At 36.7% G+C, this 25,046-nt stretch overlaps 1 pseudogene; it reads left to right on the top strand.

Annotated features, from left to right (window-relative positions):
* Positions 1–808: 808 nt before the first annotated feature.
* On the top strand, positions 809–4,804 carry Tmem106b-ps1 (transmembrane protein 106B, pseudogene 1; annotated as a pseudogene).
* The last annotated feature ends 20,242 nt before the right edge of the window (positions 4,805–25,046 follow it).

Below are 25,046 nucleotides of genomic sequence, written 5' to 3'. Positions count from 1 at the left end.
GTCTTTAATCCTAGCACTAGGAGGCAGATGCAGGTGGAACTCAGAGTTTAAGGCCAGCCTGGTTTCCAGAGCAAGTTCCAGGACAACCATTGTTATAAAGAGAATCTCTGTCATAAAAAACAAACAAACAAAATATACATAGCAATTTGTTGTTATTTGGAAAGTGTAGGAAACAATGTGTATTCAACATAGTTGAAAATGGTAGTCTCCCTTGTTTGTTTCTTCTTTATAAAATGTGACTATTAATATTCATGCTCACCATGATCGTTATCAACTGGTACCTATCTTTAGGATTTCCAGAGAAGTCTTACTGAAAAAGTAAAGCTCGCAATGATTGTTGGCATAAATTAGGGATATAAACTGAACTGAAAAAAAGAGGAAGATAAAGCCAGATGTATGGCAATATTCATTTCTGTCTCCTCCTTCACTGTGAATTCAGAATATTGGACAGTTTTAAGCTTCTGCCACCATGTTGTTTTCACCAGAATGTACCAAAGTAAACTCTCTTCTTTTTACTTTTTATTATGAATTCTTCCCAAAGAAAACAAATCACAGATACATACATATATAAATTCATATATATGTTCATACATATGATACATACATATATACATATATACACAGATGCTCCCATTCTTTTATTTCCAATTACATTTTTGATTGACAACTGATTACATTCAATTGCTCAATTACTCCTTCTTCAAGCTTATGTTGGGTGATAGAGTTTCCGCTTTCTGACTGAAATAAAATAAAAGTAGGAATTTGAAATATAACAATTCTTTGATAAAAACTGTTGGATACTGTTTTGATGGGACAAACACGTAGGAATGTGGAACTGAAACAGACACATATGAAAATATTCTGTTAATGCAAGTAAGTGAAAGGACACTTGATGAAGGATTCTTTGTTCACAATACAAATGTATTGTTCTGTCCTACATTGTGTAATTAAATTGTATTTGTTGGGACTGTATAGAAAGAAATGCAACAACAAATTTCTCGTGCAGTTTTCTACCACTTCCCTGAACGCAGTCCACTTATTAGAATGATGTCAAATGAAAACACATGCTAGGCAAGACCGGTGCAGAGAAAGGACAAGTGGAAAGCATGTGATATTTGGAGAGAGACTGAGGTTTGTTTGATTATAGAGCTAGATGTGCAGTACTAATAGGTCTTCCATCTTTCCTGCTCTTCAATTCCCTGAGAGTGGCACAGCAGAGAAATTCTGACATTCCGACTGGTCCCTCCTGCTGACACAAGCCAAAGCTGAGCCTGGCTGTGTGTGTTAGGTAGTTACATCACTCTGTTCATGTTTGTCATCCCAACTCTATTGGACTTTTGTATACCACTGGACAGGATCAAGGTGCTGCTTCTTGTTGACCTGTGAGCTGACCTGCCAGATTCCAGGCAACCCAGAAGGGAGTTTCTCCAAAGAACCTTCCTAAAGAGGTTTACTTCCCCTGTATCTTTTTTTTCCCCACAACTTCTGGTAGATTGTGGCCTGTAAAGGCCTTAATCAGTGAGTATTTTTGACATATGCCTGAGACCAGAGTTCAGTCTCAAGAACCAATAGTAGGACCAGGTATCTGTCTCATTTAGAATTCTATTTTCAGGAAATTTAGAATAAAAACATATAAGCACATCCCTCTTCATCACATAACCTGTGGACCTTTACATGAAGGGTTAGGGTCATGATGAAATTGAAGCATCATCATAAAGAGTGTATATCTCAGCTGCAAAATTGTATGAGACCTTAGAATTTTAAAATTGAATTAAAAAAAACATCCAAATGATGGTTTTATGAAATAGTATTGAAATTTCACAAATAATATATTTAATGTAATTTTAGAAAGCCAAAATGGACAAAGAAAGACATATAAACATATAAGAGGAGTTTTTTTTTCTGTCCAAAAAGGGGGTGGGCACTAGTAAGAATTATGATCATAGGAATTTAATAAGTGGAGGATTGAAAAGTTAATAGACTACATATTTGGGAAAGCATTCATAATCGAGGTCTTTTTTACTATATGCACATGCCATCAAACACATCACTTAGGAGAAAAAAAGGGATTCAGACTACAAATGAATAAAAAACTGAAAGATTTAAAAAAAAACATTTTCATTACCAAAGAAGGTGGCTTCGAGAAATAAAGAACTTTGTTTTTGGAAGCACAGATGACATGCAGAAGGCAAAATTAAAGGAGTGTGGTGGTGGAAGCAATTTCTATCAGTCAGAGGACACTCCATCTAACCAAAGCACCAAACTCAGATGTTCTTTTAACATCTAAGCAGCATTAAAGGTAAAATGGAAAGAAGAAGTCATGATGCAAAAAGTTAACAGGAAAAGGAGACAGCTACAACATAAAGAGACATTCCAAAATAGTAATTGCAATTAATCATTTGTAGGGAACTTGACTGCAAGAAAATGCTTTTACAGAGTTATTCTTTTGAAGTATTTAAAGATACAAGCTTTGTCTGCTTGTTTGTCTTTGTCATTCCTAGCAAGCCCACTTAAGGAATTACAGATTCACAGAACCACTGGTATTAGAGCAACAGTGCAATCAAGGAAAAACCTCAGTTTTGCTCCTTCCTCTCCTATTTTAGGTGTTGTGGTAGCCTCCAATTATTGGACAGAAAAATCCAAGTCCATGACGAACACTACATACAACCAGTCCCTCAAGTAGCACAAAAATGTCATCAAAAAACACTAGCCACAAAGATATGAATCTCTTAGGGGAGGTGACCCCAAGATTCTGAGGAACATATATTTTGCCACGAAGCCTGACAAGAAAGGCCTGATGAAGATACAAGTCAACAAAGGAAAGACAGTGAGCGCACGAACAAAGGATATCAAGCCCATCGTGAAGCCTCAGGCCATCAAGTCCAAGGTGCCAAAATACCCAGCCGGAACCTCGACTATCTGGCTTTTATTTCTCAAACCAAATTTCAGAAGAGGTTCCAAAACAACATGGCAAAGTCTCTGCCAGCTAAAGCACAAGGTTCAGACAAAGGCAGAGGCCACAGCACCACCTAAGGCTCAGACTTCAGCTCCTGTCTGGATTCACAAAGGTGCCCATACCACTCTGAAAGACTGGTAGAAAAGCCTTCTGCCAAGGTGAATACTGATGGACTTCAGTGTCATTTGCAGATTTGCACTATTTGCAGATGATCAGTTTGCTGTGCATCTTATACAAATAATCTTGAGATAAGAAAAAAAGTTTTGATTTGCTTTAAGAATGGGAGACAAGAGGGATCAGAATGTAAAGAATGAAGGTAAGAGACACTTTAATTAAGAGATCTAAGTATTAAAAGAGAAGCAGTAACAACTAAAGGGACATCAGAAAATGGCTGAAGAATCAGGGAATAATCTTTCTTTAATGTCTATGAACAAAACTTGTCCAATATAAGATCCCTTCTTTGTTGAACCATCTTGGGAAGTTTCTGTCCATCTCTGAAGTTGGAAATTTGTGAAAGATTAGTGAAAGCCCACTGTTTCAGTCCTCAGGTAGAATGGGAGTTTTGTAGTCAGGAGGAAGTAACATCTATCATTTGAGGAAGGCAGTAAGAATTTTAGGACCACTATCTCAGAGTTTCAGAGTTATGATGCTCATTAACTACACCTGGTCAGATCCTTTCTGGGGTGCAAAGATAATTCCCTTCTAGAGGTCTAAGTCTCCTGTGCCATTGAGGAGGAACAGCTTGTGCATACATGCACACACAGACAGACACACACACACACACACACACACACACACACACAAACACAGATTTATCTGTTTTCATTTTATCTTAAGCCTTTTTTACCCATACTTAGACTGATGATTCTCTGTGCAAGGAGCAGCTTCATTTTGCTCTGATAATGAATGGAAAGTAGGAACAGGTACTCAGTGACCACGTCCTGCATCTTTCAAGAGCCTGAGAATTCTGGGACTACACAACACTTCATGTCCCGGGCATCTAAGAACCATGTTGTGTTTACAGGATCAAGATATAAAAATTGAGAGCATGTGGAGGAAACAAAGGGGATCTAGAATTCCTTTTAAGGGAGTTATCTACCTTTGTATTCCAATAGAGAAGATTGGTATGATGGGGTCATATCAACAGACACTAGGAGGAATGGATTGGCTGGTAGTGCTTAATGAAGACAGAAAAAGCAAAGACGATTCTCACATTCTGACAAGAAAATCAACTGGTGGCATTGATTTTAGAGAGGTATGAGTGGTTGTGGCCAAGAAAAACAAAGGTGCATGTGAGGGCATCAATATTTTTCTGCCTGCTCCTGTCTGGATTGGCTGTGGTTGTTTGTTTATTTGCTTGTTTGTTTGATTTTCTTTTCCTAGGACCTAGTGATGTGAAGTTCATTGGTGTAAAATCAGCCTTTGCCAGTAAAAAACTCAAAAGAATATTGTATATTTAAAAATCATAAAACACCAAATGTAATAAATAAATATTATTCTGTTGAAAATGAAAACATCATTTCTCAAGATCAGTTTTCAAAAATATTGATTGAGAAAACACACTTAAACAATCTAACGAACATTGGCCCACTTGATTTGAAGCACATTGATAGCAGGGTGCCCACAATTACTGTAGAGGAAATCAGATACATGCATGATTTCTGTATGCTGATCTACAGGAAAATATTCAGCATAGTACTCATAATGGAAGTTACTGTAACAAGAGCATACTTGGGAAATTCTGAGCAGATATATCAGGAGAGTTACCAGTATTTCGATGGTAGAAAAAATACAAATTAAAAGTTGACCCAATCTGAGTATGTAAATGTCTTTCAGGCACAACAGTAAACACAAAAGGAGATAGTGATGGATTCAAAAGAACACCAGAGACACCATCAGAACTGTCAGTTAGGAGGTGCTACCTTGATGGACATTTTTAGTTGAGCATGTCTAAAGTTTACACTGGGATGTTGACAGTCCAGCTAGCAGAACTTGGTCTTTGCTCATTTCCTGAACTTCATATTTTCTGTGGTGAGGATTTACTCCTACCAAGAGCTTTTCCTCCATCCTAAGTTATGTGATTGGCTTTCTTGCCACCATTCTTCACAAGGTGAAAAATTAAAACTCACTTTGAATACAATAAATAATTATATAAAAGTCATAAATTTAATCTATATGATATATACATAAAACACAGGAAGTAATTATGTAAAAGTCATAGACTTAATTTATACATATACCAATAATACAGTTCAGTCCTGAAATAAGAATTGAAGGGCTACATGAATTCAGGCTGAATCCTGAAGTATCCCAGCCAAGGTCATGCCACACACTTGCCCCTTGATACTGGGTCCTTTCAGTACTTATTAAGCTTATTATTATGGACATGGGGCCAGGAGAGCCAGCAAACAATAGAAGGAAGCAATCTGTTTGCGCTCCATGAGGGGGCTTGAAGGAATAGACTAGCTTGCCAAGTACATTCCTGGACTGTGTGCCATAGTCTGGGTTCCAACCTAAACTTGTGAAAACTATTCTCCTGTTATTAGGTAAGAATTCTCAATCATAGAATCTATTGGTACACAAAGTATTTAAAGGGGAAATAATTTATAACAAACACCAGGAACTATCATTGTTCATCAAAAGTGAGACAAGGTGAAATGTTGCACTCCTCACAGTGAGGCTCTCAGTCTCATCTCTATCATACAATGGAAATAGAGACAGGCTAGTTCTGAGAACAAATCAAGGACATAGAATTTCCAGATCTTAAGGGATACACACACACACACACACACACACACACACACACACACAAATACAATTAGAATACCAAATGAATACAATGATGTGGCATTATCTCAAAGTACAATAAACAAAACCATCTTAGCCATATGATGATGTATGCCATCATAGACTTATACCACACTTTCTAATGTCATTATGCTGGTACTGAAATACAAAAGCTGGCCTAAACAAGGAGAATAGGAGGATATTCTCAGCTAATGTCACATTTGAGGTAGATAAGTCCTTCAGTCCAAACTGTTCAACATCTTGAATCCCTAATCATATGTGTTCAAGTAAAAAGAAACTGAGACCTTGATATATGACCAGGAGGGTGTCCCTTTTGTTATCGATGACCCATGTAACCTATAGGTCTCTGCTGAGAATGAAGTGCTTCAACAGATTAAGCTGAGAGATGACGTGTTATTCTTACTGAGTCTCATCCTGTTTTTCTTTGGTACTAACCATGGCATTAAAGAGCTTCCAGGAAAGTCACTTTACATATACCAATTCTTGGCTCGCTGTCAAATTACTGATCAGAAAACTTTTGATTTTGGCAATTTAGGAAGACTGAGGCTTCAAATCATAAGTACTATTCTTGGAAGGACCAAATCAAGCCATCCTCTTCCAGTAAGCTCCAATACCCCTTCCCAGTCCTCACCAGACTAGGAGGAAAACTTAACTTTTTCAACCTGTTGTAGAAGATAAGGAACTCAAAGGGTAAATCCCATTTTCAAGTACAGACAGGTATACTTAACTAGAGTACATTTGGTCTATGACATGCAAGTCCACATCTTGTGACTAAAAAAAGATATGAGCAATACCTCCTACTACGTATACCATGAAACGAAATGAATGATGGCTGAAGAATACACTTCACTTGAGGAGAACCTGGGCTCATCTCTTTTTGTAGAATCAATGAGTATTAACTTGTATCTGAAGACATAAATGATTATGACACTCTTCTAGCTTGTCGTCCAAAAGACAACTCTTGGTTTGAGATCTCTCTTACTTGGGCTTTTTTTTTATTTTTCAATCTTTCATCACTATATCAACTTCTTAAGTTTTGTACTTGTACAGAACATACATACATATATATATATATATATATATATATATATATATATATATATATATATATTAAAAGTAAGCATTCCTTACCAGGTGTATTTAGAATTTAGTGACACACCACTTGTTCCTAACAAATATTACATAAACAGATTGGGAGGAATACACTTTTATCACAGAGAGGCATCAGCTTGAATCTACATTGAAATCTATTTACTATTAGAAATACAATCTTTATGCAAGCACTTTGTCTTTCAAGACTTGATAGACCATTCTCTGTGAATAAATCATATATCCTTACGGCAGAGCCCGTGCTGGTGGAATACAAACGCAATCTTCTTCTAAAATTTGGCATAGGCTGGGTAAGTTCAATTTTTTTTTTTATCTTAAGGTAGATATTGACGAATATCCAAATGTCAGATTAAAACAGGAAACAGAGAAACTGGCATGCTTGGTCTTATGAGGCGGCAGCAGCCATGTCAGTTTAAGACAAAATCCATGAAACCTTATCAACTCTGTAAAAATGTTGGCCTTTAAATGTCTTTACTACTTATGTTGATTGAGTTTGAAGCAACAAATTTTTTATGGTGCGTGCATGATTGCACAACTAAATAGGGAAATGAGTCAATTCTTGTTCCCTAATTAAGCTGTCTCCTTTTGTTTTAAATGATGCAGAAACCTTTCCTCTGAACTCTGTTCTGCTCTTGGTCATATGATTTTGCCAACTAACTGTGTCACACATGGTCATGGAGTACAACTTGAACCTCAGGCATAATCCAAAAGATGGACAGGAAGTTTACCAGCAAATAAAATCGCCTACTGTTATTTACTTGTACCAATATTTTTTGTTTGGTTTGATTTTATTTAAATACATGCAATTCCATAATTGACAATTTAGTTATCTCAGGATTGCAGTGAGAGCAGAAATGAAAAAAAAAAAACTTAAACATTCTGGATAGTTTTGGCACCTAACCAGGTAGTTTGAGAATTACTTCAAGGCAGGGATACAGAGGAGTAATATAACAGAGGTTCATGTAGAAGGGATACACCATACTGTTTGGCAGATGCACATTGTATACAGTTATATCATGCTTTCCTCATGTGAGTCAGGATTAAGTTACCTTGTATATCACTGTCATTCTATTTGTCTGAACCTTGTTTTTGATATTCAAATTTTCCTAATAATATTGCCTTTACTTGGGGCCTACTGGAGATGACTTAGTAAAGTATCAATATTTGCTTGCATGAATGTTATTGAAATAATTATTTTCAAGATGTAATTTGCTTGATAAATGCCAAGTGTGAACATTCTCTTTTACATGAGGCCATGAAATTTATAGCTTGGTGGACAGGTAGTATTTAGAATCTATATCCTTCTCAAGCAGAAAAGGAAAATCGTGATTAGATGGGAGAATAGGGTCTGTTAGGTTTGGAAATACCTGAGTCAAAAATAAAAACTACAATAGTACGCAAGAAGAAAAACCAAATATTGTGCAGAAACAACCAGCATGCTAAGCTTGCCAGCATTTCAGAACGGTATCACAGAGAAAAACATTTGAGCCCCTTTTATATCACAACAGCAACCTTGTTCCTGAGATAACAACTGGCTTATAAATTCTAGACCAATATCAGTGGGTTATAAAAACTATTTAACAAAGTTCTTATTGATGGAGCTAATATTATACATGGCAGTTGCAAGGACTATAGAAAAAAATTATTGATCAGTTTATCTATAAAACCCTTCAAGGACAACTTAGTTATAATTTTTAATGCTACAGGGACCATGACATGATGAATATCCAGTCAAAAAATTTCTTCTAGGTGATATACATGTAGACATTCTCTGTGAAACACCACTTTATTCAATTTATGACCTGAATGTATGGACAAAATCATAGCAAACATGAAACCATGTGATACTCTACTCTTAAATATATACAAGTGCCAAGATGAAAAGCAGAGACAGACCTCCCTACAGTTTTCTTCCTCAGATTTCAACTTAAGCTATTCTAAGTCATGTTGATACAGAAGGGTTACTTTATCTAATCTCCTGTTCTTTTACTATGTCGTGCTAAACTTTAGTTGGTATCTGCTCATCTCAAAACAGTCAGAGAAGCAAATGAGCCTCAGTACCAAAACACCTTACACTCAGGATTGATAGTAAATTGTTTACTTCCTATTTTCTCAATGGAGACAAAATGTGACAAAAGCATCCTTAACTCTTTTACTGAATAGACCACAAACTCAAATCTTGGATGAAATTGTTCTCTCACCACCATGAGTTGAAAAGGGAAGATAACATTCTTATTGAACTTCAGAAATATGTTGATAGGGGCCATACATAAAGACAAGAATCAACATATTTGTTGCCCAGAATATGTGAGGGCAACAATAGTGAGCCAAAGGTAAAAATTTTGGAGGGATTCAGACCAACAGTGGCATAGTTGTCTTTTTTCCTTCCTTCCTTCCTTCCTTCCTTCCTTCCTTCCTTCCTTCCTCCCTCCCTTCCTTCCTTCCCTCCTTCCTTTCTTCCTTCCTTCCCTCTTTTTTGCTTCCTTCTTTCCTTCCTCCCTTCATTCTTCCTTCCTCTCTCTCTCTCTCTTTCTCTCTCTCTCTCTTTCTTTCTTTCTCATTTCACCTGCACTGTCTGTATTTTGATTTTTGGGTTTTTTTTTCGGTTTTTTTTGTTTTGTTTTGTTTTTTGGGGGGCGTGGTTAGTGACTTCAGGTATTTTGTTAGCAGGTATGTGTCTGTTTAGAAATTTACCTGCTCTTGATTTAACTGTGGTAGGCGGAACTTCTCTAGAAAATCATTCATATCATCTATGTTTTCCAGTTTTATTATATATTCTTTGTCATAGAATCTAGTGATTTTTTTTTAATTTACTCTGTTTCAGTTGCCATGCCTCCTTTTTTCCTTTTGATTTTGCTAATTTAGTTCCTACCTCTGAGGCCTTTGTTAGATGGGCTATGGGTTTATCTTTCTATGTGGGTTTTCTCAAAGACCCAGCTTTTGGGTTTGATAATTCTTTGGATTATCTCCTCTCTCTCTCTCTCTCTCTCTCTCTCTCTCTCTCTCTCTCTCTCTCTCTCTCTCTCTCCCTCTTCTACTTGTTTGATTTCAGTACTGATCTTGACTGTTTCCTATTGGTTGGGATTTATTCTTTTAGTTCTAGAGCTTTCGACTGTGCTCCTAGGTTTCACTCTGACCAATGTCAGGGCTTCTTGACCATTCATTATTTGTCAGGATATAAACAATATATCTCACCTGAGTGTGCACAGAGTCCTGACTGCTGAAGGAAAAACAAGTGTAGATTTTCAGTTCTGTATTTCCACTTCTTCTGGGCTATTAAGGAATGCTACAGGGCTATGGTGATTATTTCCTTCACCTATATATCTACATATATTGCCAATCATAGGACCATATTTATTTAATCTTGGAGTTTTATGGCAAATATCCATCCAGTAGCAGCTTCAGAAATAACAATGACAAGAAGAGAAAACATAGTACTACATTGGGAGTACCAGTATATTACTGTACTTTTGGAAAGTGCTAGGTAATTGATGACATTATCCCAAGAAAAAAAAATTTCTTTCTAGGTCCAAGCTGTACCAGAACACAGAATTTTAAACTGTACTTGCAATCAGGTCATAAAAGCATGTGGTATGCGCCAAAGTACAAGCCCCCAAATTCTGAGTGTTTTCTGGGGTAGCATGTATTCTGAAAATATAAGGATTTTGTTGCTGTGTTATAGGTCAGAATAGGTTGATGGTACCTCATTTTCAATGCAGAATCTTTTTTATGGATAACTGTATATCTTGCTATTGTATATAGCATTAAATTACTATTACTTTGTTACTGTAATCTGCATTAAGTATGATTTATAGTTTGTGTATAGTCTGTCAGGATAGCAATTCCTCCATCGTTGGGGAGGATAATCACTTAAGTATAACCAACAGTATTGTGTTACATTTGTATGGGAGGAGTTAATAATCCATAAAGTGACTTCTAACATTTACAGAAGTTCCTGAAATTGGTTATGGAATGCGTAATATAGTAGAGAACAATTTTTAGGAGCAGATGAATAGATGAAGTGAGCATTCTCTGGGGCAAATGTGTTCTTTGTCCTGGTTGGGAGTGATGTGATAGGGGACAGATGCAAAGTTGTGTGTGTGTGTGTGTCTGTGTGTGTGTGTGTGTGTGTGTGTGTGTGTGTGTACATGATTTGTACAACCATGCTAATTCCTTGCTGATGGATTAAGGGAAACATGGGTTTCACATAATAACTTTGGAGCAATTGGATTGGAAATAAGACTCCTTGATCATAGCAAGTGTATGTATACTTTAATTCCCATGCCCTACCAGCAGAGTAACATTCCTTCTTGCCAGCTTACATGAACCTGATAAAATAACTGATGCTTCTTCTTCTGGAGTACCTAGATAGTAATAGATCTCCAATCAAGGTCTTCAAGACTCTCTTCTAGAAGGTTTTCATCTTTTATATGCAGGACCTGTTCCAGATGTTTGTGTATCTCCAAACCAAGTCACAATGGTGAGTTCATCATTAATTTGGGGAATATCAGCTTATCTACACATCTCATGCTGAATAGAAAAACACAATTTATAACTTTACATTTGGTTCTCTAACATTGACCGAAAGATGGCCCTGGATAGACTTAAGGGTCCTGAGACCGTAGGTTCCTTCAGTCCTGGTTGATTCGTAACTATAATCAGTTATACTGTCTAAGTACTGTTGATCAGAGGGATTAGATGTCTCATCCATTATGTCACACAGGACTCCATGAAGATCAGAGAATGGGATGCATGGTGCAGCCTAGAGGGGCAGAGAGCTATCAAGCTTATTCATTGCAGTATTAACAGTCAGCAAGCTTAGATCCAGGGTATCTTAACAATACTGGTCAGTACACCAAAGAATTTGTAGCAAGCATTGTGTATGAAGAGTTTGGGATCACAGATAAAATATTTTCTATCCTACAGTTCTGATCATCTCTTCTACTTGGACCCAAATGCTGAATCACCCCTCTTTGGCAGGGCCAACATTTGAGCTGTGTATCCACATCTAAATCTTTTTTCACATTAACACCCTTCAATGTACCCAAGATCAAATTTTGGAGACCATTATGGCACTGTTCCCAACTCTCAGTTATGTGTCATAATCCAGATTGATCTCCTAGTTAAAAGCAATGGGTATTGGGAGGGAATGAAGAATCATAGACTTGATTGACACTTAATCACATTTGCTTTCATATCCTGTTGAGAGCCATCACCATCTTCAGAAATCTTTGATATTCAGATTCTACAATATTTTAGATTAAAGCTTAGGTAGGAAGAAAGAGGTCCCCCATAAAGAATCCCAAATCACAGAGGGTGTTTCCAGGCATATATGAGAGCCCCAAGTATCTACACATATCTAAAGTTAACTGAGTTAAGGTGTCTTTTAGGATCTGATTCATCATTTCTACCTACTCTGAACTCTGAGAACTATGAAGAAAATGGACTGTTGAATTCTTACTAAATATCTTAAGTAATTTTTTGACCTGAACAACAAAAACAGTTGTATTGTTAGAGACCAGCAATGAGAAGATAAAAGGAGATAATGTCCTTCAGTAATGTCTTGTCCACCACAGTGGTGTTCTCCTTCCTGGAAAAGAATTCTGCTACACAGCCAGAAAATTTTTTCTATAAGGAATAATAGGTAGCTTTATGTGCACAGAAGACATGGCTTAATTCCACCAATAATAACCAACTATGGTGCCAAATCTGAAATTTATCAAACATTGTCCTGTTGCAAGTGAGAAATTTCTGTAACTTCAATCCAAATATAATGCATGTGTGAAAATGTATAAACTGAACCCCTCAGATAATAGGTGTATGAGAAACATATATCTCATGAAAATGGTGGCTGTAACACTTGTTGGGTTCTATTCTACAACCATATATCATCTGTATGCACATGTTTGTTGGGATCAATGCCCCGGAATCCCTCCATTTTTTATGTTATTATGTTTAGAATTAAATATGACTGGGTTCTTGGAAAATCCTCAGCCAGCTCCAGAAGACTAATACAAATCTGGTGATCAGGATGAATGCTATGATAAAGCTAATACCAACATCCTGCTGACTAACAGATATTACAAACCTGTGACCTTTCTGACAACCTGTCAACATCAGCCTATTCCCTGACCACAAGAATACTGTGTCCTTCGCCTGTGTAAATGTTTCATACTTCCCCCATCCCTCTGTTATCCATGTTATGGTAGAAATTCAACCTTGGGGAAAGATAAAATTGTCGCCTTGATCAAACTCTTGTCTTGGCGTCCTTCTTCACATCTCTTGTCCCCCATTCGCTTCCAGGTACACACAACACCCGACACTTACACATATTTAACATTCTGGGTAAAAACCAAAACCTTTCTAGTTTCATACAATGCTCTCTCTCTGTCTCTCTTTCCTTCTCTCTCTCTCTCTCTCTCTCTCTCTCTCTCTCTCTCTCTCTCTCTCTGACTGTCTTTCTTGTTGTGTGTTTGTGCATGTGTGTATGTGTGGTGTGTGTGTGTGTATGTGTGTGTGTGTGTGTGTGTGTGGGATTGTGTGTGTGTGTATGTCCTCTCGTTGTAAATGTTTGTATGTATGGGCTTTTCATAGAAACCATTGTCTAGTATACTTTAAATTAATATTGTTAGTTTTACTGTCTCTCATTTATTATTAATATCTATTGAATATATGTAGTTGTGGTTAAGGCCATGATATGGGTAGAAGGCCTTTGTTAACACACAAAAATCTAAACACCATGAATGAGGAATGTTCTTCTCTGTGAAATGTGTGAACCAGGGTCCATTCATTTGACATCCTGTCCACTCCCACAGTTTTTGCTGTTTCCCAGAGTAGAATATCATATTCCTATACCTTTAAATGTATGCAAGTTGGAGTATATTGTTTCATTGTGTAAACCTTGAGAGAGGGCCTGGCTTGAATACACTTGCCCATGTGTTTTCATGAAATCTGTTTTACCACCCCATTTTGTTCAATGAAAAATCCACTGTCCTGGACACATAGGTGCTCAGGTACAGGAAAGACATCAATTTGGAAACTTTCTATCCATTTTTGAAAGATAAAGTCCTCAAATGTGAGAGAACCAAGAATGATGCAAGAGCCATGGAAGGGCATAGTATTTAGGAGTTGCAAGCCACGGTCAAGCAGGAGGAAGCAGAGAAGTTGCAGTGCATCCTGATGCACAGGGAGCTAGAGCCGCAGTTCGAACTGGGAAACTTGGCTGGCTCCAGACAGCCAAACCCTGATTGCTGCACCAGGCCGGGTCATTGCCAGAGGCTGAGCTCAGGAAAATGCGCAGCATCACATAAAGAAGTTGTGACAGCTGCCAAGGCAGAATGTAGAAAAGCCGGTAGTACAACACATTCAGGAGCCCACTACAGGCCTGCCCACGGAGACGCTGATGCACTGGCCAAGGCCACTCACCCGATGGCATCAGTAGCTAGCCTTAAAGGCAACTATCCCAAGAAGAAGAACACACTCCTGTGGGAAAAGGTAAACGACCAGTGGTGATGCACTTTTGGCTACATGCACACACACGATGACACTAGGAGTGGCTTAACAAGGTTCCTGAGAGCTCTAACCCCGTGGGAGACCAGTTTTCCAAGAGGAATCAGGCCAAGAAAGAATACATGGCCGAGAAGGAAGTGAACCTTCAGCAGAAACTGCCCTGTGAGAACAAGGTACAGGTTCCCAGCTCAGTGGGCCTGAATCCTACAAGAAACAAAAGAGGAACGGGACCACACCATGAAAGTGGTCAAGGTCTCCAAATCTTTGGTGGAATGCTTCCTGAATCGCTTCTCCAAGGAGAAAGCTTCCCAGGGTTCTGGCAAGAAGAGGAAATTTAAGAAAGTATTTGGGGACTTTACAGCCAAGAAAAAGAACCAATTGGAGCTACTCGAAGTAATGAAGAGCAAGAAACCTCAGTTGGAGGTAAACAGGGACACCAAGGAGCAGATGAGGGAAAAGAACCAAAAGGAGGCTGCCTTGAGGAGGAAAATGAGACAGAAAAACAGAAGAAAAGGGGGCAAGGAAGGACATTCAGGCAAGAGAAAGGCCTATTTGGACAGGGAGTGAAAAAGAGAGGAGGCTTGGGAGGCAAGAAGCATTCCAGGTTACCTCTTTTGTGTTGTAAGAAGAAAGGAGTGTGGCACCAAGCAGGGTAGAGGATAGAGTACTGCTCTCCCCTCTGAATTTGTTGTGAAAAGCTAGAACTCTACATATTGTAGGCTGTGTCAGGAGATGGAGAATGATCTCAATGAGCTTGACATTGAAAGGACAGGTTTGTCTCCCCTCAATCAATGCTAGACAATGAATTAATGGGCACACCGACTGTAAGTTGGTGTATTTTGTGAATATGATAATTACATAAATGATATACTAAGAACCAGGAAGAAGTTAAGGCTTGACTTTGTATTTTGACTTTTGGATGCATAATCAAATTTCTAGGTTATAGCAGAATGGTTTCTATATTTTTGCATTATTTTAGTAAAAAAGCTTGTATATTGATCAAAACAGCAAGAATAGGTGGAAACTACAATTATGTAACGGTATACTGGTTCATGGTGTTGCTTTTATCTTTCAGTGTCACTAGAAGTTGTATGTGAAGCCAGTGACCTCGGTAACAATTTGGAGCATGCTTGCAAGAAAACAAAGTTACAATGGTTATAAAAAGGCCCATTGTATTAGGAAAATTCAAAAATTCTTTAGGCACCAACTATAATTAAAGCGTAGTGCTTCTTGATATTTGTTGAGATGGTACATTTGGACAAAATTTTAGAACCAGACTAAATAATGGTATTTAACATTGTTACCCAAGAAAATATTTTTCATTTTGTTTGCAGCTGGATCTTTTTTTTTTCATTGGCTTGGATTTTAGATTTTACCAATTGTGTTGGAATTTGCTATGTAGCCATGCAGGGATGGCTGGAACTCACTCAGGATAAGTAGTGATACTATAAATGAGCAGCCTCAATCAACAGATTCCATGTTTATTTCTGTCCTGGATGTATTTCCCTGTTTTATTGTTTTTTTGTCTTAATAAACTTATATTTGCTTTGTAAAAACGTTAATGTCCCACATTTTCACCATATTCCATAACATCAGAAATATAAAATATAAATCAGTGAGCAAAAATTCAACAGGCACTGTTGTATCCTGCCCTGTGCTGTCATCAACCATCACTTCTGTAATATCTACCTTCCCAAATTCCAAGGACCATGCCCGAGTTAGTTGGGTGGTGGACCATGATCCTGTATTCATAATATAGCTAAGAAAAGGAAGACAAGAAATGAATAGGCCTCAGATCTAGTGAAAATTCAATTTTCATGAATTCTTAAGTGCCTGAGGGGGTCCATTAGATACTTATCTGAGGCTTTTATCTTCTTGACAAGTCTGCTCCTGGATACTCCTGGGTTCCCTGCTATGTTTGAGCCACTTGTCAGACCCTTCTTGGTCTGCTGAGACCTACTCATGCATTTAGAAGTTTTTTTTTCTTTCCTAAGAGAGTAAAGTTCTGCCCAAGAAGTACACCTGGGCAATGGTCCATTCCTTCCTGTCATTATATCTCAGCTTTTGTTCCTGGGAATTAGGCTGGTCTTCCTGAAATCCTCCCCAATAAATTTGGGGCATGAATTTGGTCTTTCTTTACTGAAGCCTAAGCCAAATTTCCTCACTCTGCTTCCTGTAATTTTCCACTAGGTGAACTTGGGATATATATTCAGTGAATAAATGTACAGAATTGTCATTCTTATGATATGAATGACCCGAATATGTGTGTTTTAATCCCACAGACTTATGACCATTTCTTAGTGCTATGCCATAGCGTACATCGACAGTCTGCAAAAGCCACGGTAAAATACTGACTAACCACAAAGTTGAAAGTATGGAAAAATAAAATAAATACTTTCCAAATTGATTTAATTAACTTTGGTATCCCCCTTGAGCAGGTAGTATCACAATGACAAAGCTCAAAATGGGAATGTGGGGTGGGGAGGTGTTTGGGAAGTCAGAAGTCCAGTGGATCTCTGAGATAGTTCAATGAATATACTATATGGAGAACTAGATCGCCTGGATAATGAAAAATAATTAGTTATTGATTTTGGCCAACTGTTACCTGTGAGACTGAAAAGCAATGAATGAGATATATCAAACATAAAATAGACAGATAAATATCTCCATGTATAAATATCTCCATGTGGTGTAATAGATTAAAGGTATGTAGGAGGCCTAAGCACCCTTCTTTGGACACTAATGAGAGTTTACTACTGTAACCTGTAACATACTTTTCTTTATTTTCACCGGACCTGAAATTTGATGTCCACATGGACAATTAATTTATCATGGACACATTTATCATTACCTTCAGTTATTCAGTTTTGACCATGAATGTTCAGCTACTATGTAAAGCAATCTTGAGGGAGTGATGAAATTCTTGGAAAAGTACCTGGAAGAATTTGTAGTTTCTTTTTGACCTTTTCCGGTCTTGTGGATAAAACATCTTCCCACCCAGAAAAATATTCATTAGAAACAATTATGTACTCTTAGCCTCTACTTTCCAACAGTTACCAGTGTAGTTACTCTCCCAGTCTTAGCCATTGTCTCAGGCACTCACATATGCCCACTTCTGAAAGAAATATCACTATTTTATATTTACATTACTACAAACCTAACACATTGCTTAGATATGCAGGAATAGCCTTACATATCTAGTTACAACATATTTAAGTGTGAGCATCTCAGTATTGTGGAACCAAGACAAGAACCCTGGGGAAGGTTAGTTACTAGAGCCCTACTATTAATATCTGGTATAGCAATCCTTTCTTTGTTCTTCAGCACAAACATTTGAGCTTGAGTTCTCCTTTTGTTCTTTGTACATTCTCAATTTTCCCATGGTTATACCATTGAGCCTTAGACAAAAGTGGGTCACAGTATGTCAGCAGAATGTCCATACATCCCACTGATTTTTGGGCAAGTTTGGAGCAGACAAATACATGCCCTGTAAACGCCTGTCCTGTATGTAGACATTAACTTGATATCGTAAGCCCTGAAACGAAGAAAATTGTCCAAATATTCACCTGGAAAGCTGAGAATTACACTTTGATTTTAATGTCTGTTTGGAAGATATGAGGATAACTCTTACCCTTTACCTCACACTACAGACATGGGCAGTAACAAAAGCATAATGACTTTTCTCTCATGTGATGAAAGATAGACATTTTCACCATGTATTCTGGCTCTAATTCTAGTCTCCATAACATTTCATTTGCATTAAGCTGCCGAACTACATTTGTAAAAGGTTCCATATTTATTGAAATTGTTCTCATCCATGAAGAGCATTGCGTCAGAACCTTTCTTAATATTTCGTGTATCCAAATGTCTAGAGAGATGATATAGACCATGTTGGTTTCATCATACAATAATTGATTACCATGTTTTCGTCAAATTCAGTTAAGAGTCTAGCAGGATTGACGGCAGTAAATTTTCAATCCAGACTGCAGGATGGTTCAGGAATATAACTTGCTACTGTATCACACATGCAATAAAAATCCAAGTTTCTCTTGTTCCTTTGAGGAGATCTTCAACTTCATGGTAGTATATGAGTTTAAGTTTCTGACACAGAGTTAACTTCTCTAATAGTGGTAGTAACCACAGATCTTAGGCAAGTGGGCCAGCCTGATTCTGATGGGTTCAATCACATGGAATGTTAAATTACACAGCAATTGCACATCACTATAGTGAGTGGTTATACACAATTTCAGTAACATTTATTTCATGACCTTACAGATGACAATATTCGGAGACATATAGAGGTTCTGAGATTGGATCCAAATTAGCTGTACTTAAAGCTTCAAAATGTTTTGTACACTATCCTTTCATATTAGAGACTTAGTGAATTGATTTAACTTTATACATGTACATGTCTATAATTTCATATTTTTTCTAGATTCCCAGGGCAGTTGAGTATAAGCTTTTTGAATGAGATATGATTTTTTGAATTTCCACATTTCAGTTGTTTTTTTACCTTTCATTTATTGATTGTATTACTGTGGATTAAATCACTGTGAATTTTAGTTAACTAGTCTAAAGGTTTTTCTATCATATAAAGATTTTCAAAGAACCAGTTCATGGACTTGTTGATTCTTTGTATCTTTTTCTGTGTTTCAATTTGAAAATTCAGCATTAATTTTATTTCCTCCATTCTACTCTTCTGGCGTGTGTGTGCTATTTTTTGTCCAGGAGCCTTTAGGTATGTAGATCATATGCCAATGTAGAATCACTTCAATTACTTTTTGAACACTCAGTGAGGATCCTTCTTTCCCTGTATATCATAGCATCAATATGCAGAGTAAAAAATGCATAGTGATTTTCCTGGTCAATAATGATAGACTTTCCTTTTCACAATCTGACCATCTGACTCAGAGTCATAAGTTCTACCCTATGGGAAAAAAGACCTTCCTATAAGTTTTAAGACCAAAACATCTCAGTTACAATAACTGGTGGAGCTACATATTTGGTTCTACATTCATGATGATGCTCCCAAATAAAAAAAAAAAAGTGATTCATATTTTTCATCAGTTGAGATAATGAACATTATGTATAGAAAGATACCTTGGACCATGTTTGTTATCTCATACCATCATTCATTAGTACTGCCCTTAGTTCATAATGAGGCCACATTGAAACAGGATTGATGTCAATGGGTTTCTCAAACTGTACTCCAGGATGGTTCAGGAGATGCACCTGCTATATGCATTAAAAACTCAGAGCTCTCCACTGTCTATGAAGAAAAACACCACTCTTTAACAAATATGTGTTTAAGATCCTAAACCAGAGCCAACTTATATTCTTCTTTCACTAACAGTGATAACTATCATATCTCTTAGCAACCTGGACCAGGTTGCTGTCATAGGATATAGGTGTTTGGGCATGAATAATCCAGGGTAATTTCATGGCCTTGAGTTTGTTTAAACACCCTTTGCAGTAACTTTAGTTTCATGAAAAAACAAACAAACAAAATAAACAAACAAACAAAAACACTTCAAATTGTTCAGAAGCATTTGAATGTTCAAGGTCTATATAGGAAATTAGAAATTCACCTCTGTTAAGAGACCTAAGCACATTTGTTCACTTCATTCCTTTTTAGGGAAGAGAGTCCCTCATTTGTGCTGGTGTATAGAGGCTTTGCTATATCTGTTTGCCCTAGTATCTGGGATATGCAATATCAAAAATCACTGGATTAGATAAACTTGGTTCTTAATCTGTTATCTATAGGATGTCAGGATTATTTAGCTAGGCACCTTTGCTTTCAATAAGTTGGTATCTAATATAAACATGCTCTTATGATCAAAGTTGGATTTTGCAGCTAAAACTCTGTAGCAAATTGCCTTTACCTATTGCACAGTTTTCTTCCAGTACCCTTTATAATATAATTCAGGATAAATGATAGGAGGAGATCATGTACATATTGAAAGAATTGGACCATAAGTAACTTCTAAAAAGAGCGAAGGATGTCAACACTTCCTATCTCATCAAACAAGGCTGGAGAAATTTTACATTCTTGAGAAAGTCAGTTCTAAGTAAATTACTCACTTTAACCATCATCTGATTCTGTCATTCAAAAGGTTATTGAATTAACTTTTCTTAAATCAGCTTGAAGAAGTACTGTCTGGATGCATCATGTAGTACAGAGCCTTGTGGTTTTTGCTTAGTCAGAATCATGTGATAATTTGATGAGACCAGCCTCTGGGGAGAACATCTTATGTATGGTGAAAATATTAATACGATTCATTGACAGTGATGGGGTGTTTGTATAGCTAGATTTGAAATTTTTCACTCGTCCCAGTCTTTGTCTTCACTGATCTTCAATTTTTTTGAGAAAAGCAATTAGACTTCTCCTTGATAGACTTCTAATGTCTCAGCTGATTTTGTTGCAAGGCACGTAACTGAGCATAACAGAAGCAATATACCACAAACCAGCAGCAAACATCAAATTAAATGGAAAGAAGTATGAAGCAATTCTACTAACTTCAGGGACAAAACAAGGTGGTCTACACTGTTTTCCTATTTACAAAATAGAAGACTCATATTTCAATTTATAGCAATTAGAAAAAAAACAGGACATCAAATGGATACAAAGCAGACTGAAAGAAGTTAAATTTTTCACTCTTTTTAAATGATATGATAGTATATATAAGGAACCAAGAAGATATCCTACCAGAGTAATTCTCAACCTGAAAAAAAATAACTTCATCAAATACTATACATACAACTAACTCAAACCTAACAGTGGTCTTTCACTTCACAAAAATATGTTTGCAACAACAGTGGGCAAACTAATGGAATGGGTAAGAATACAGTAATAATCCTAAGAGTTGAAAGTTTTTATTTCTAAGTGGAGTCCAGTGCCATATTAAGTCATGTGAACTCTCAAGAGCAGGGAATATAACAAAGAAAGAGGGAAGAAGCCTGGGCTGGCACACTGTGGGTCCCAGGCTGTGTGATATGTAATGGCACCTCAGAGAGTCAGAGATTAAAAGCTGCTTTTTAAAGAAAATCTTTTAGGAAGTTTTACAGGATACTCATATGTTTTTAACGTGGGCTCCACGGAATTTTGGGTTGAAATCCAAGTTAGACAAGCTACTTCTTAATTACAGGTATTATTAAAAAGTGATTAAGTTTGTTTTTAGAAGGAAGAGAGTAAAGAGATTACCTGAATCAGGTTGGGAATATCATCCACAGTTCGGAACTTAAATAGGGAAAATTTAGTCACTATAGACAAGTAGAGAGTTGTGATGAATGTCTGTAACACCAGGGGGAGTGAATGCAGATATATTAAGGAAGTTATTAAGGTTAAAGAAAAATCTGTGGCTCCGGGTCAAAGCTTAACATATGGATATAGTTTGGGCTAAAGTCCTGAATTTTAAATTACTTATTGGTATAAGAATTGACAGAAAGTGTTTAAGTTTATTTTAAGGAGAGTAGAGAGATTACATAAATCACATGAAGATATTCATCTATACTTCAAAATGAGATAGGGAAAAATTGGTCATGAATACCAAGTAGTGAGTTATGATTAATATCTGTAACACCAGGGAGAGTGGATGCAGACATATATTATAGAAGTTATTATGGTTAAAGAAAAATTTGTGGCTCCGGGTAGAGAGCTTAACAGAGGGATATATTTTGGGCTAAAGTATTGGTTTGATATGTTGCTTGTTGATATTGGAATTGATATAAGATACTTGGTTTTTTTATGAATTACCCTGCTAAAGGCCATATACCTCGTTGATGACGGATAGCAATGGTTTGTGTTTTTTTTTTTTAATATCTATCACAACAGGAAGCTCACATGCTCTTAACATGGACTACACAGGAATTTTGGGTTAATATCCTGATATCACAGAGTACAAAAGTCTATTAGGCTCATTGTTTAGCTTACTTCCTTTTTAAAAAATTGTTTAATCTTCATAATTGGTGTGACTTTGAGTTTTATCGTTATATTACTACTCTGGAAGAGAGTGCAAGGTAAAAGCTTTTGTGGTTACAGACTAAAGAATACAGTATTTTGGGATAAATATTTTGTCATTATGTTTTGAAAAAGTGTTATTAGGCTCTGGAAATCTCACGGTCATACTGATCATATTTGATAAAAATAGAACGGACAAAACAATTAATGCAGGAGAATCAAACAGAAAGAGATTTTGATTCTAAACTTTGGTCTTGAGAGTTGTATTTTACAGAGTGTGCCTATTTGGATTCCTGGTTAAGGAATTTTACCTGGGTCCAGTCAGGACACATCGACTACAACATTTGCTTCATTCTTCCAACCCCCTACCCTCAAGGATATCTCAACACCTAAGTACAGCTTGAAGAAGTTATAGAGGAGTCATAGCCCCAATTTCCTGTATTTTTGGGTGCTGAAAGTTGTTATTCTCAAGTTGTTTTTATGAGGAATTTAGAAATGCTAATAATTTAACAGGGAGGAATTAGCTAGATTGAATTATACTGTCATAATATCATGTGTTAACTAAGCTAAAACCATGTCTTTGCTTTGATACAGAATGTATTTTTTAAAAGTATAAATGTACAAGATTTAGAGCTAGTCCTATTGATGTCAGTACAGACTTCTGAGTTGATTACACATGTGAGTTAAGGGCCAAATAGCAAACTTATTGCTGACCTTGTGAGAATACTTTCAAGATATTATTACGATATAAAGACAACATAACAAATTGTCTTAGATAGATTTCAAAAATGTCAGAAATCCACAAAATTTGATATTTAAATTTATTTATCTTTGTTGATACATATCTGTTCCTAATAGTTCCCCTTAAGCGGATTTAACATCCCTCCCTCCAGATGAGGCAATAGGAAGACACTAGATAAAACTTCCCATTTCATCTCCAGCTAATACTGTCCAGAAAAGGACAATTTATGCAGAATAGTTGACTGATAAACTCTGCCTAGACAGTGTGATCATCCCTTCAAAATCTGAATTTCAAGGGTCTGTCAGTTGATTTTTCTGTCAGAAGGCTGAAGACTTGCACTCACATGTTCCTAACTGGGGTCTGTGCTAGAAATTTGTCTCTATAACCTCACAGTTCTAGAAGGTGCATTAGGCTTCCTATGTGTTGAGATATTTGGTCATTCTCAGATTTCTGACTGGCTTGAAGAATGATGAGAGTCTCATAGCTTATTAGGCTGTTTAACTCTGAATATACACATTTTATTAGATAGTTATAGGATAGTGTACAAGCTAGTCAAGATATAATATAGATTTTAAGTCATTCTTAACCTGGAATTGATAACTAAATATTCTGTTTAACTGATATGGTGTTGGACTGGGTGTTAGATATAGTTTATTATTTTAATTACAAAATAATAATAGTTGTGCTTAGCTTATATTTGAGAGAAAAATATATTAATTAGACAAAATGGGTAAAATGTGGGATGTTGTCACAGGTGAGGCATGTACAAAATAGAAGGAGGCCTATCATTGGATGAGAATGAAGGATAGGTGGGAAAAAGTTTTCAGGAGGAGTAGGAGCTTGGAACGAGAGAGAGGGAGAGAGGTGCAGGAGAGGCCCAGAAGTTGTGGCAGAACAATGGATGCGGACATAAAGATCAAGCTTTGTGTATTTACATGTGGATACAATGTTCTTAAGGGATAGATGGTACTGGGCTTTTTATGTTTAGGTGGGAAATTATACTTTATAAATTGAATTGTGTTATTGTGTTTTGTGTCATCTTATGTGATGATATGAGTGTAGCCAAGTATGTGGCAGCAGTAGGAACTGGACTCCCAATGAGTTGGGATTTGTTTCTGCCAAGATATCTATCATATATCTTGGGGCACCACTGTGCTAGACTCAGTGAGGTAACAGACAAGTATAACTTTTTTTCTTAATTTTTTATATCTTACAATATCCTGGGCAAATAAAGACAATAAAGAACATCCTTCATAATGCTTGCAAATAATATAAAATATTGTGGCAGAATTCCAACCAAATAAGTGAAAAAACATATCACAAGAAATTGAATACTTTCACTGAAGAAAATAATCAAAGAAGATCACAGAAGATGGAAGAATTTCACTTGTTTATGGATCAGAAGTAGTAGTGTATTCACAAAAGTTCATCCAAACAATACATACTACAGAGTAGAGAATCTGCCTCAAAATTTCAACTCAATACTTCAAAAAAAAAAAGATGGTCAAACGAATTCCCAACAATATAAGAACTTGAGTGTGAATCACAATTCCTAATCTCATGAGGTATTACAGAGAAATAGCAAACAAAAACTTCATGGGGTCTGTAACACAGACAGGTAAATGCGTGGCAGAGAACTGAAAATCCTTAAATGAAACCACTCATCTATGATCACATGAACTTTGAGAAGATTCCAAAATAATTCAATGGAGAACAGAAAGGAATTTAAGAAATGAGGCTAACCTAACTGAAGGTCTGCATGTAGCAGAGTGCATATTGACCCATTTCTAGCTCTTTCTATAAAGTTCTAGGCCAAGAAGTTCCAGGACATCCAAATAATTATGAGATATGCAGAAATTAATAGAGTGAAACGTGCCGGAAACTGCCTAAAACACATTGCATGGGAGAAATTATTCGGAAGAGAATACCAGAGGACCAGACTCTAACAGGAAAAATTGATATAT

Source organism: Rattus norvegicus, chromosome Y (assembly GCF_021556685.1).
Source record: "Rattus norvegicus strain SHRSP/BbbUtx chromosome Y, alternate assembly SHRSP_T2T, whole genome shotgun sequence".
Classification (NCBI taxonomy): domain Eukaryota; kingdom Metazoa; phylum Chordata; class Mammalia; order Rodentia; family Muridae; genus Rattus; species Rattus norvegicus.
Note: the sequence above shows the minus strand (reverse complement) of the source record. Positions and strands in the feature narration are given on the sequence as shown.